Genomic DNA, 14646 nt, shown 5'->3' with positions numbered 1-14646 from the left:
GAGTTCAGTAATGGAATGGAATGGATACATAACACAAGAATCTCAGAAATCCAATATTGACAGGTTAAGTGTTAAAATGGTTAATAAGCTTTCCCTCAATTCCAAGGTTTCTTTGGCGCCACAGGAAAAATAAAATATCTGTGTCACAGGGGTACATGGCTGTACAATTAAACACACAATTAAGGAAATGTGTAACTACATAAATACATAAGAGCCAACAATAAGTGGATCTGTCCAGAATATATATCAAATGTGCTTCCTTTAATAAGCAGTGCACATTGAAATATAAATGCACAAATACTGATACAACCTAATCCTCTCACATAAGTTTGATATAGTTATCCTCACGGAAACGTGGTTAAACAGCTCATCTCATCCCATTATATACCTACTTGTCCCCCCTAGTCACAAGTTCATCCGACAGGATAGACCCATGCATGCATCTACCCCAACACCATCATAATTCCAATCGAAAACAATCGCTCTAACTACATGCGAATAGCTTAGCATCAATGTCTCTTGCAAAAATAAATCCATTTGTAATATACATGCCTTCTATCACCATCCAGGCGATATCTCACTGCTCATCAAACAAATTATGGAAGTCATCACAATGAATGACAGTCTTCAAGGGCCCCAGATCTTCCTGGGAGACTTTAGCCTACCCTGGAACTACCTGAATGACCAATCAGTGAATAGCCTAAAGGCCTTCCTATTAAACCATGAGTTGTCCCGAATTTGTGACAGGCCAACTCACAAGGACCTTATAATCTCAAAGACGGACAATATCTCCTTGGAGTCCATTATCCCCGTGACTGGATGCATCACCTTCCTCATCAATCTAAGGGTGATCCCAAAGAATGGGCAACCGAAGAAAATAAAACATTGGAAAAGGAATTTCATAATATAAACCACAATGAACTAACTACCCTTTGCAATAATACCTTGATTCCACAGATCAACATGGATGATGTCAACGACCTCACAGACATCTACAATACTTCCATATTGGAAGTTATGGACTGTCGCTCCCCTTCAACAAAAAAATATGTCCAATAAAAACTCAAAGTCCTGGTTCAACGACAAGTTGAACACCGAAAGACGCAATCTAAGAATAGCAGAAAGACTCTGGAGATCTTCCCATTCCATGGAACTTCTAAAACGCTTAAGATCAACGAAGAACACATACAACAGAAGAATAAGACAAGTGAAAGCTAATTTCTTTAGAGCACAGCCTGACCAAGCCAGAAATAGGCCCCAAAAAAACTATTCGAAATAGTCAAGCAGCAATCATGCAACGTATCAAACCCGTTAGACTTTTGATCCACCACCCTTCCAAACTGCGAAAAACTGGCTGCCTTCTTCATGGAAAAAAACACAAAGATAGAGAACGAACTACAACTAGCGAATGAACTACTACCGGCTGCCTCATTCAGTTTCTCATACACCTACAAGTATACTGAAGGGAGTGACCCATCAAGGCACCCCTCCAAAAACAATGACATTTACAACATTCTTTCATTATTAAACCCATCTAATCACTTCACTTACCCTCTACCTCCGTCCATATTCAAAGAGATCAAAGCATGTATTCTTCCCCTGTGGACTAAGATTGTAAATGCCTCACTAACGTCAAGGGACTATAGCGATTGCCTAAAACCAGGACAAGTAACCCCCATGTTAAAAAAAAAAAAACAACGCCGACTGCTCTGATCCTATTAACTTCCGACCCATCTCCAACATCCCTACTCTTGCAAAGTTCTTTGAAAAATGTGTCCAGATCCAACTCTGCAATCACATAGACAACTATCAACTCCTTGACCAACACCAATCAGGTTTCCGTCAAGGTCACAGCACTGAATCTGCACTTACTCATGATGTGGATGACATAACTAAAAATGCTGGATCGAAATGAATCATGCCTTCAGATACTGCTTGACTTATCGTCCGCCTTTGACACGGTCAAACATGATAGTCTACTGAAGCTACTGGAACAAACGGGCTTATCAGGGGTCATATTGCAATGGTTTTCCTCATTCCTCCAAAACAGATCCCATTGAGTCAAAATGAACCAATCTCTGTCTAAGCCTCACACGATCACTCTTCCACAGGGATCTGCTCTCACCCATTCTCTTCAACTTATTCCTGGAACCACTGGAAAACCCCTTAGAATCTGCAAACATCCATTATCATATGTATGCTGATGAGACTTACTGTATTTAAAAATGCCTCCCCAGAGGACATTATATCCCTCAATTCCACCTTGCAAAATACACATCTCTGGCTCACGGATAACCATCTCAAACTCAACGCTGCCAAAATCGAATTCATTCTCATCTCACCGCCCGATAACATCTCCAAGATATATCTTTGGTTGAAACATATTACAGCCCTCAACTGCTCTCCTCACATCATAGGCTGCTAGTTCCTTGGGTATTACATTAGACAAACGCTTGAATATGCAGCATCACATTAGCGTAGCCACCAAAGAAGCTAATTACCAACTGAGCATTCTGCTGAAACTTAAACCCTGCCTTCCACATGAAGACCTAAAACAAGCGGTTCGAACTCTTGCATTGCCCAGACTGGATTATGGTAGTGCCACACTATGTGGCTTACCTTGATACAAGTTGGCCCCGCTAAGAGCCTCCCTCAACACGGCAGCCAGACATGTCGCCGGTACAAAAAGAAATACATACATCTCCCTCGTGGAAACCGGAACACCGCATGCCATTACAACATGGTTGTTACAACAACCGCGTTGTTACAACACATGCCATTACTCCGGAAGTTGGAACAACGACTTGCTCTAGGGGTCAGAAGGTGTTGGATTTAAAATCCAACACCTTCCCTACTGTTGCACAGACTGGAGTTGGAATAGCAAATTATACTATTCCACCATCCAGCGCCCCGCCCCCCCAGAGCAAGTCGTCGTTCCGACTTGCGGAGTGATAGCATGCGTTGTTACAACGCCGTTGTTGTACTGACTGCGTTGTAATGGCATGCATAAAAAAAGCATGCAAGGTAAGGTGACATATTCCTCCCCAGCCCTAAAATCCATTAACTGGCCACCGTGAAGCAAGAATCCAATAAAAAAATTGGATGCACGACACATAAAGCGCTACATTTCAATACCTCCAAATATGTTGCTCAAAAACTAGAAAACTCAGGGGGCTGCAGACCCTCGCGAAGTGCGCACACCATGCTTCTAAAACCCCAACAAACCCAGAAAAAGAAAATGGGCGCCAGAACATTCTCGGTTGTTGCACCTAAGATATAGACTCTCTAGCACTGGACGTTCGCCTAATCTCCTCTACCGCCTCCTTCAAAAAAGAAGCAAAATCTCTTCGGCTGACTAAGTTTTTACCCTAAGACAATATATCTGTGCTTATAGAAATAGGCAGCAAGAAATTCAAAAAAGTTATTCTGAAGCATTGGCCAATATTAAACATGGAACCAGACTTCAAACAATCTTTTAGCGCTCCACCACTATTTGCATTTACTAGAGCTAGGAATATTGGTGAGATTCTACAGAGCAAGCCTTCTGAAACCATCACATACTCAGGAACTAAACCCTGTTTAAATTGCGGCAACTGCAACAGTATAATAAGAGGTAACACCATTAACCACCCAATGAAAGGTCATCCTATAAAACTAAAGGTAAATGCTACATGTGACACTAGCAACTTGATCTATGGAATAAGATGCCCATGTGGCAAGATGTACGTCGGGAAAACAGAACGTCGAATAAAAGTGCGCCTAACAGAACATAAATCTAACATACGATTGAAAAACATGAAGTCAGCATTATCAGCGCACTTCACAGAAGCAAACCACAACGTTTCCCAAATCAAGTTCATCATACTTGAGACAGCCCAGAGAATAGAGGGGAGAGACAACACCAAACACCTCCTCAAAAGAGAGAACTTTTGGATTCATAGACTGTCTACCCAGAAACCGGCAGGTTTAAATGAAAGAATTGAACTGGCATGTTACTTATAAACATAATTATTGTTCTCATGACTGTACTGTGCTTACAATGTGCTAGATCCATCTACCACTAGACACTACCAAATACAAACACATTACCCATTCCCAGATTAGCTCTACACATAGAGCTTCCCCGCAACCAACATGGCCACCTGAAAGTTCGAGTCCCGCCAGCGTTGTTTTTACTTTTGATCATTTCTTTACTACAATCATTTCTGAACCATCCCACAGCTTTCCCTATTTTTTCATACTAATTTTTTCACCCCCATTCCAGTAACGCATCTTTGTTTTTCAACCTCACGTTTTACCTGAAGCCCCCTCCCGCTTAACATTCCCATTGAAGTTTTCGATAGTCTTTTGACCATGTTTATGCTCACGTGATCGGAACTTTCACAACATACCAAAGCACCGCCGGCAACTCGCCCGCGCTGTTGTTACAGAAGATTTCTTCACGGATTTAAATCCCCAACCCATCAGGTTAGTTTTTCACCAGCGGATGGGCTGATGCCCCTTTTTGAAGCTTTCCCGCGCTAAACACCCAGCATAACGCTAACCCCACACTATACATTTTTTCACAGATGTAACTCAACCACTTGAGGAAAGGCTTGTGAGTGATACGCCACTTTACTTTTTATTTTACCTTGTTTAATGTACTTCTGATAACATTTTTGAAACTACAAACATCACTGCACGTTTTAGATGTATACGAAGTATAGCCATTACTGTATGAAATGAATTACCGTGAACATGTTTTATTCTTTGTTTCTTACCATTTGACAAACCAGTATTACATTATGTTTTCAGTGTCGACTCCCTGATGAAGGGCATGAGTAAAGTGCCCGAAATGCATTGGATACCATATAATGACATTGCCTGAAATGCATTGGATCCTAATCCAAATGAAATATGTAAAGAAGTTGACAAATATGAAAGAAGATTAATTTCATTAAATCATTTATATATTCAACTGAAACTGAATTGAGTGAAAGTACTTTTTCCCTCAATGGGAAAGACAACCAACATGTGTGCCTTAAAAGGATGATATTGGATACCATCCGATTTCACATTTAAGCATTAACGAGACGACGTTGGACCCTCGTCGTCACTTTTAGGAGCACCATAAAAACATTTCCAACCTCAACAAACATTGTTATAATCACAGCTGTGCATCTACCCAACATTCTATTATTGTTCCAAAAGACTGGAGTCCCCGGGGACAGGTAGCACGCATTTACCAGCCCAACGAACGTTTTCATAATGAGCAATTACGAAGATATATCTAAAAGCACTGAGGCCAGAGCCTCCACCTTTGCATTTGAAGCAAAAGATGTGGATCAAATCTATTCTCTTATCAGGGAGGAACTAGCACAGGATACCACAGCTCGGTCCAAAGAGCAGAATGTGAGACAGTTACTGTACCTTTCAAAAAGGAAAACTAACCAACAATTACATGCCAGTACCCTCATAAAATATCACCGTAATCAACGGATACCACGAGGCCTCAGAATTTCACTGAAACCATCCCTCTGCAAACATTCAAAGAAATTTCAGGAACGTTGGTATGAAATTTTAAATAAATGCTCACTAGACCTGATTCTACTTATAATACAAGAACTGTCTACAATATTGGAAGATCTGAATAATGAAATTCAAGAAGTATCAACTGAATTATCCAGAATGTTGACTGAAGAGGAATTAAAAACAACCTTGGATGACATAAAAAAATCAAATAGACCGACACTCCAGGGAGATTAACGAACGCAAAATTCGTAAATTCAAGAGGGATACCCTTGATTACAGACTTGGTGAAGTCTACACATGGGCAGACATCTACGCCCAAAAAAGGAGGAACCGTCCATACCAATCCAACACGGACACTTCATCAACGGGTAGTGACTCCAGCCAAAAACCACGAAGGGCACAGCCCACTCAACAACCACAAGACAAAGACACAGCTGAACACCCTACCACCAGCGCAACAACTGAAACCAATCCTTTTTTAGAACAGGGCCAAGCCCAAAAAGGAGACCCCGGAGAGGGAAAAGAAAAGGAAAAGGAAAGAGAGCCACCGAACACACGGAGTACCACAGGGATACTCAAAGACAAGGAGAAAGAGAAGAGACCCAAAAGGAATCAGACATAGAACAACTAGTGATCAACATCAGCGACCATCACCTCAACACATACGAATTAGGATTGCTTCAAAAGGGAACATCTTTCGTACCGACGACAACCACAGACCACTTGGAACTGGAAGTCAGTTTTTTCAAATTAATGCGTAAATTAAGACTAAGACACTTCTTTGACAACATTGTACCAGAACAACCACAACAAGAGAAGGATCAACTATTAGGGTTAAGACCATTAAGTACTTTTCAAGCACCCACAAGCCATAAAACATTAGACTTATTTGAGAACCTAGTCAAACAAGACCTAAGCAAGTTTAAACATACCAAACCCAAGCATAGAAATACTACGCAAAAAGACCTGGACACACTACACAAACTTGCATCTAATGACAATATTATATTCACCAAAGCGGACAAAGGAGGTGCAATTGTCATCATGAACAAAAACATGTATGTCAACAAAGTGATGGAACACATCAATGATACTAACACATACAGCAAATTGGATCACAACCCGACACAAGAATATTCCAAAACATTAAGGACAATCATCGATAGGGCTCATAAACAAGGAACCATCACAGACAGGACAAGAAATTTTCTCATAACTTCAAACCCTAAAAGTCCAACCCTCCGGATGGTACCGAAAATACATAAAAATACCATCGATCCACCGATGAGACCCATAGTATCGACATGTGGGAGCCTTCATGAACCAATAGGCCAACTACTTGATAAATATCTACAACCCACAGTACAAGCAATGCAAACTTATGTAAAGGACACCTCACAATTCCTGTTGAAATTACAACAAGTGAAATGGGACCCACAAGACAAAATCATACTCTGCACAGCAGATGTGCGTAGCCTCTATACTAGCATACCCCATAACATGGGGATTGAAGCTATGGAAGCAGCACTTATGAACACAGAATTAGACCAGGACCTCCAGACCTTTCTAATGGAACTGATGTACTTCACCCTCTACCAAAGTTATTTTAAAGTCAAAGAATCATGGTACCAACAACTGACAGGGATGGCCATGGGCAATTCTGCAGCACCCGTGTATGCTAACATTTTCATGCAATGGTATGAAAATCAACATATCTTGACCAAAAAAGAATGGACGGACAATCTGAAAATGATCATCAGATACATTGATGATTTATTCATCATTTGGACAAACACAGAAGAAAAACTGCAAACCGAATTAACCGAGTTCAATAGAATAGACCCACGAATCCAACTTACCTGGGAAATGTCAGATACTACGGTGAACTTTCTGGATGTTAAAGTTACTACAACCCCACAGGGTTTCTCTACAGACCTATATGTCAAACCAACATGTTATCATACTCAAGTTTTCATGAACCCAACTTGATAAGAAATTTACCTTTCTCTCAGATGGCCAGAGTCAAAAGAATTACCTCAGAGGAAAACACTCTCAACATAAGACTTAAGGAAACCACCAAAAAATTCATCAACAGAGGGTACCCTCAAACATTAATGGAAGACACCAAAACAAGGATCGAAAAAATAGATAGAACAACACTTTTAACACCTAGAAGCAAACCTCTACAACAGCGAACTGTGGCAGTCTCAAAATTTTCAACAGCCAGCAAGAAATTCAAAAAAGTGATTCTGAAGCATTGGCCAATATTAAACATGGAACCAGACTTCAAACAATCTTTTAGCACTCCACCACTATTTGCATTTACTAGAGGTAGGAATATTGGTGAGATTCTACAGAGCAAGCCTTCTGAAACCATCACATACTCAGGAACTAAACCCTGTTTAAATTGCGGCAACTGCAACAGTATAATAAGAGGTAACACCATTAACCACCCAATGAAAGGTCATCCTATAAAACTAAAGGTAAATGCTACATGTGACACTAGCAACTTGATCTATGGAATAAGATGCCCATGTGGCAAGATGTACGTCGGGAAAACAGAACGTCGAATAAAAGTGCGCCTAACAGAACATAAATCTAACATACGATTGAAAAACATGAAGTCAGCATTATCAGCGCACTTCACAGAAGCAAACCACAACGTTTCCCAAATCAAGTTCATCATACTTGAGACAGCCCAGAGAATAGAGGGGAGAGACAACACCAAACACCTCCTCAAAAGAGAGAACTTTTGGATTCATAGACTGTCTACCCAGAAACCGGCAGGTTTAAATGAAAGAATTGAACTGGCATGTTACTTATAAACATAATTATTGTTCTCATGACTGTACTGTGCTAGATCCATCTACCACTAGACACTACCAAATACAAACACATTACCCATTCCCAGATTAGCTCTACACATAGAGCTTCCCCGCAACCAACATGGCCACCTGAAAGTTCGAGTCCCGCCAGCGTTATTTTTACTTTTGATCATTTCTTTACTACAATCATTTCTGAACCATCCCACAGCTTTCCCTATTTTTTCATACTAATTTTTTCACCCCCATTCCAGTAACGCATCTTTGTTTTTCAACCTCACGTTTTACCTGAAGCCCCCTCCCGCTTAACATTCCCATTGAAGTTTTCGATAGTCTTTTGACCATGTTTATGCTCACGTGATCGGAACTTTCACAACATACCAAAGCACCGCCGGCAACTCGCCCGCGCTGTTGTTACAGAAGATTTCTTCACGGATTTAAATCCCCAACCCATCAGGTTCGTTTTTCACCAGCGGATGGGCTGATGCCCCTTTTTGAAGCTTTCCCGCGCTAAACACCCAGTATAACGCTAACCCCACACTATACATTTTTTCACAGATGTAACTCAACCACTTGAGGAAAGGCTTGTGAGTGATACGCCGCTTTACTTTTTATTTTACCTTGTTTAATGTACTTCTGATAACATTTTTGAAACTACAAACATCACTGCACGTTTTAGATGTTTGACCATCTTATTACTGACTATAATTGAGATCCAGCGTTTTACTACATTTACTTTCATATATGTTTGTCATTCATGCATGTGTCTTTTGTTTACCAGTCCAATTGATACCGTACTTTTCATCATGTAAAGTGCTCTGATAGCCACTAGGGTCATGTTCGCGCTATACAACACTTTATAAACAAATCGATTGTGCTGCAATGCAATGGTTAAAAAAAATTATAGCCTGCTTTTTATTAATAAATATATTATCCAAAGTGACACCAATGTAAAAGGTGTAAGATGAATTAATAGTTTCCAAAGATTTCACGGAAACTAAAATAAATCATGAAGTGAGCAAAACGCATTTTCTTCGCATGACTTCCAAAGAGATCAAATTGCTGTACCATCTGGCCAGCTCGTTGCAGTCACACCAGGCTGTCACAGGGTGGTAAAAGAGTTTGGCTTCCGTAGAAGGTGGCTTTATTTTGCTATTTTAATAGGAAATTGTAATCAAACTAAGATACCTGCAGTTCCAATTGTTATGCTCTATGCTTCTCTCGTGACGAAATCTAATGTGTTCGCAATCAGCGAATCAGACTCTAGATTGGAGTGTCAAAGTGTTTTTGAAATAACCATTGTGAATTATTCATTGCTGCTTGATGTGTATGAAAATCCGGGAGCCTGTACCCGCCTTTCCATAAATGCAGAGACTGAGGAAACAAGCAGGCAGCAGATTGCTAGGGTGTGTGGGCAATAGGAAGAGGACAGATCAAATGTAGGTAAAGAAAAATAAACAAGCGCCCTCAGAGAAACCACCATTTGATCTCGGTCTTCACATGAACAGCAAATGCAACGAAATAAAAATTACGGCACTGTTTGCCCAAAGGTTTAGCGGAGTGAAAACAGAGCGCTCCCTTGTGTGAACTGCTCTTAGACAAGTACAAAAAAAGTTCCTTTAGCAGTAGCTATAAGGGGACAGGTGGAATGATACATGTAACAGGGGTTACAAAAGACGAAAAGGAGGGACTGCTAAGCATATTCACCATACAAACGCAGATATTTACAAAGTACAGTAAAAGGAACCAATTAAAAAGATGGGTGGTGCTTCAAGCCCATATTGTATATACACCACGTCTCGAAAAAGACAGTGCATGCACTGCCTTGGCAAGACCTAAACCTATCCTTTGCTGTACAAAATTGGTCAGGCATTATAGAGGATTACAACACACTGAATATATACAATGGTAATGACAGATATATAAGTATGTAGTGGAGATAAGATGGTTTCCAGCAATCATAAAACAAGTTAAGCATCATTCATTAGAGGCATCTTTGAGCAAGGACGTCAAATCAGCTGGGACTACATGGGGAGTAGCAAAACCAGGGGATATGGTTATCAGAAGATATGGGTTTCAAGAGGTGTATAAAGGGGGAAACACAGGACATTATCAGTCAATGGTCCAAGTTGGTCAAGCAGCGCACTGTGAACCCACAACACCAAAAGCTCTCCCTGTGCAAAAAGCTTTCTTAAAACGCTGGACTAGGAGCAGGTCCCTTCCTACGGGGCATGCAGGAACTATACCGTGATGATGTCAGAGAGAAACTTTGGACCAGTCAAGGACCCACCGGCTGTATAGGCAGAGTGCCTTACTCTGAATCTGTTGTCACGTCATCCAATTTCCAGAGACCACACATGAGGCAAATAGATATGTGCGGCATTTCTAGTCGAAATGCTCACTTATGGAATACAAGTAACATTAACGACATGCAAGGTTTTTCAGGGGCTCACAAGATTAAACGAGACAGCAAGACACGCATCTATCACACTCACAAGCAAGGTTAAGGCTGGTAATTTCCGCAAAGGTTGCACATGAAACACTGGCGAGTTGTAAGGCCAGAGGAGACCAGTGAAAGGTAAGTCACAGAAGACAGGATGCCATCCTGGTTCGGGTTTGCATGAGTGACAGTTTGAGGAAAGGGAAGTAAGTAAGGCAGTGGATAACAGGATGGAAACGTGGAGCTATTGACGTTAATCTTATATTACACATGTACGGCTGAAGATTTGTGCTGGTCTGTATAAAATGTGGCACTGGGGCGTACAGTAAGTAGGTTGACAGCTGCAGGGGGTAAACAAGGGATGCACCAAGGGCAGTTGTCACTGCTGGGCAGGCAATTCTGGCAGCTCAACTCTCTCTGCATGTGGACGATCAAGATTCGCAGGAAAGGGGGCTTTTACAGTGGAGTGTGAGCTAGCGTTACGGCTCTAAAGGGGAGCAGGAACTCCGGTTATAACCCCTTTTATCGCCGAGGGCAAGGGGGACTGTGCCCAGTTTCCGAAAAACAGTGTCGCTCTTACCCCGGCCCTAGAACGCCCTCGTTTCTCACCTGCTCCGGGCGCGGGTCTTACTCCCATTTGCACCACCAGACAGCGGCCTCCCTCCTGCGCCGCCAAGACGGCCGGAAGTGACGTCGGTGCCAGACGAGTCTCCAGTTTACAATAAACGGACAATAGGGGTGGGAGGGGGGCTACTGCTGAGACCAGGGTGGAAGGCGGCAGCCGAACGGACTAGAGGACCGCCTCGCCCCAGGAGCCACTGTAGCGCGGCGACCTGATCTACAGCCATCATCAACAATGCAGAAAAGAACGAGGAATACCGGCGCTGAGGGGGTAGATGCGTTTCACGCCTCGTTTTCACTCAGGTCCGTCCCTGTCTAGCCAGCCGCGTCCTGAAAGGATCTTTGTACGAGTGTTCCTTCCGCCGCCCCCTCTCGCCGTCAAAGAGGCGTAGAGGAGGGGGCGCAGGGGTGGAGGAAGAGTAAGAACCAGCGATATACGTAGTGACGGCCAACATCTTTGACAACTGATTGCTGAAGTGGATAAGCTAGCTCTACGTTGCTTAGTGCTGAACGCTGCCACCTCACACAGGAGCAGAAAAGTGGTCCCAGGTCACATATAGATAGTTCTTTCAGTCAGTCATGGCTGTTAGCCTTCAGCTTTTTGCAAGGTGGGACTTTTAAAAAGCCCATATTTACTACGTTGAAAGATAACGCACGTCTATATGCAAAGTGCTGTTCGCTAAATAATAAGACCGAAGGTGTCACACAGGCACGTGTTGCAATGTTAATTGTATTTGGATAGATAGGGTGACCAACAGGACGGTGAGTGTAAAAATTCAGGACAGGAGGCCAAAATTCAGGACAATTGGATAAGTTTTACAGACACTTCAGAGGTCGCGCAATAGTATATAAGTAAGCCCAGCCATATCCAAACATATTCAACCATTTTTTTTTTTAAAGACCTTTATTGACAGAAATTCGCAAATACAGCTTAGTAAAGAGCCCAAAGTGCTCACAGATACAGTACATTGCAACACAATAAGCGCAAAGGATCTGATACAGGAATAATGAGGTCTAAATTTTAAAGGTTTTTTCTGAAGGATAGACGGGAACAGGATATTACAGCACAACAGATTGGAACCGGCCAAGTACGATCAGGATAGTCAAATGCACAATGTAACAAGCAGCCAGATTCGCCGCGCACCACCTAGAAGATAAACGTCTAACCCCAGAAAAGAAGAAAAAGAAAAAGAATAGAAGGCCCATAGAACCAAAAATAAAAACAAACCCCCCCCCCAATCCACCCTGCACCCCTGCAGAGGCTACGGCCTACCCCCCCCTTGCAGCGTGCCTGTCGCCCAATAAAAGGAGTCCCGAAATATAGAGAGTAAGATAAAGAACCTAATCTAAAGCTCCTATAAACTAAGGAAAGCGGGGAGGAGTCCACTATCCGTCCCTCGGCTCCACCCTCCCGTATGGCCAATAACAGCGCAAAATATAGTGTCCGGCGATGACAGGCCTAACGGCCAAAAGAAAGTAAAAGCACAAAGGCAGCCCGCAGCATAATCAAGTGCAGCCATCCACAACCCACCCGTCCAGGGCAGCAACAAGGAAACCACCAAATCATGATCACAAGCGCACATCCCCGACCCACTCTCCCTTCCCCACCACTGCAAACTAGGAAAATCCAACAGGAAGCCGTCCCTCCACTACACCCTCCCGCAAACACAATATTAACCCAAAGTGAATAGTCCGGCGGTAAGAAACAGTTCGCAGTAAAACGGTGTAAAGCACAAAGTCAAGACATCGCACCATCGGAGAAAACAGCATGCCACCCAGTTGCCACGGTCAATAACGATGAATCTGCCAGTCCGCAAGAAGAAGCGGTCATCCCTGTCCCGTTCTTTCCTTACCGCCACTGCACATCAATGCAAGTGAGGAAGACGTGTGCGGTAGTCCAGAAGTGTCACAGTGGTATGGAAACCCAGACGTGTCGCACAGAAGAAAAACCGGTGATCCCAGAGACGACAGAAAGGGTACCAACTTCGCATTATGGAGCACGGGCAAAATCCTCAGTCCAAAAACACCAACATTAAGCAACCGGGCATCAGCCACGGCCGCCTCAAGGCGCTCCGGGGATTCCAACCAGGATCGAAAGCAGATAGGCAGGGTGGCATGTGACAGAGTTGGGTCAGAGAAGGAAGACACAAAGTCCACCAACGGCAGCAGCGGCGACTCCAAATACGAAGGGGGCAAGGATCGGAGCGGGCGCTTCAATCGCAAGTCCGGCTCAGGATCCACCGCGTGGTCTGGATGTAGAAGTTCCGCAGCAAGGGGCACAATCGGACAAAGAGCCTCAACAATGGCACCCGGGGCCGCCATCTTGCAATGGAGAGGCAGGAGACGCGGTGTGAAGCTGTGCTCTGCCTGTCCAGCCCGCCGCAGACTCCCCATTAAAGAACCAAGCGCATCAACTTTGTCGGCAAGATCCCGAGCAGAATATTCCATTGCACTGCGGAGGTCAGCAACAGCCGACATCAGGTCACCATATCGGCCGTCTCTATTGTGCCTCACCCCAACTACAGCAGTCCGCTGCAGCCGTCCAGAATGTACTCGGGATGTAGTCTCCTCTCGGCTGTCGATATCCATATCCATCACAGTACTCTGCACGGTCCCACCGTCTCAGGCCGGGAGAAATGCGTAGGGCCACGGTAGTGGCAGAGGAAGTCAGAACCTCGAGAGCTGTCCGCAGGGCAAAGTGTCCCATCGGGTGTGAAAGCAAACAATAGGGTGGGAGTCGCCGGCCGATCGCCAGGCTAAATACAAGCCGCCACTGTGATCGGGCAAGCCGTGTGGATAGCAGAGAGATGCGCCCAAAAGTAGCCAGAACACCCCGTGCCTCGCCGCTCGTCCAGCGGAGGCACAGCTCGAAAATCGGCCAATTCCAGGTGGAGGTGCTCCGGCCGGCACCCAATCGCCGCAGTCATCCGCTATTGTTCACTCAGCGGCCGGCCTGGATTTCAACTAGAGGTCCCGGCCTCAAGTCCACAACAGGCCTCAGGACGTATTCGAGCGGCGCTACCGCTAGCTTTCAGGTAGAGGCTTCAGAGTTTCACCGCCGGGCGTCGGAGGGGATCGGACACACGTTCGTGCCGTTTTCATGCAGGAGCGCTGGCAGGATAGATGCGGTGGAGGCGATGGTTTCAGGAGCCGAGGGTTTAATCGACCGTCCCGGTCGCCATCTTGGCTCCTCCCCCTATTCAACCATTTTCAAACCTATCCATCATGTATCCTTCCATCTATCCTTTCACT

General features: G+C 43.8%; 1 protein-coding gene across 2 annotated transcripts in view; it reads right to left on the bottom strand.

The window, feature by feature from the left end:
- Positions 1–11520, bottom strand: part of ZBTB5 (zinc finger and BTB domain containing 5) — a 181441-nt gene extending 169921 nt beyond the window's left edge. The window contains exon 1 of one of the 2 annotated variants that reach the window (XM_078676522.1): positions 11383–11520. The gene's annotated coding sequence lies outside the window, so the exon portion shown is untranslated. The remainder of the gene's footprint in view (positions 1–11382) is intronic. The other variant, XM_078676524.1, reaches the window with a different exon arrangement.
- Between the last annotated feature and the right edge of the window lie 3126 nt (positions 11521–14646).

The sequence above is a fragment of the Lissotriton helveticus genome, chromosome 2_1, assembly GCF_964261635.1.
Source record: "Lissotriton helveticus chromosome 2_1, aLisHel1.1, whole genome shotgun sequence".
NCBI lineage: Eukaryota > Metazoa > Chordata > Amphibia > Caudata > Salamandridae > Lissotriton > Lissotriton helveticus.
The sequence above is the reverse complement of the archived record's forward strand: the minus strand, read 5'-3'. Positions and strand labels throughout refer to the sequence as shown.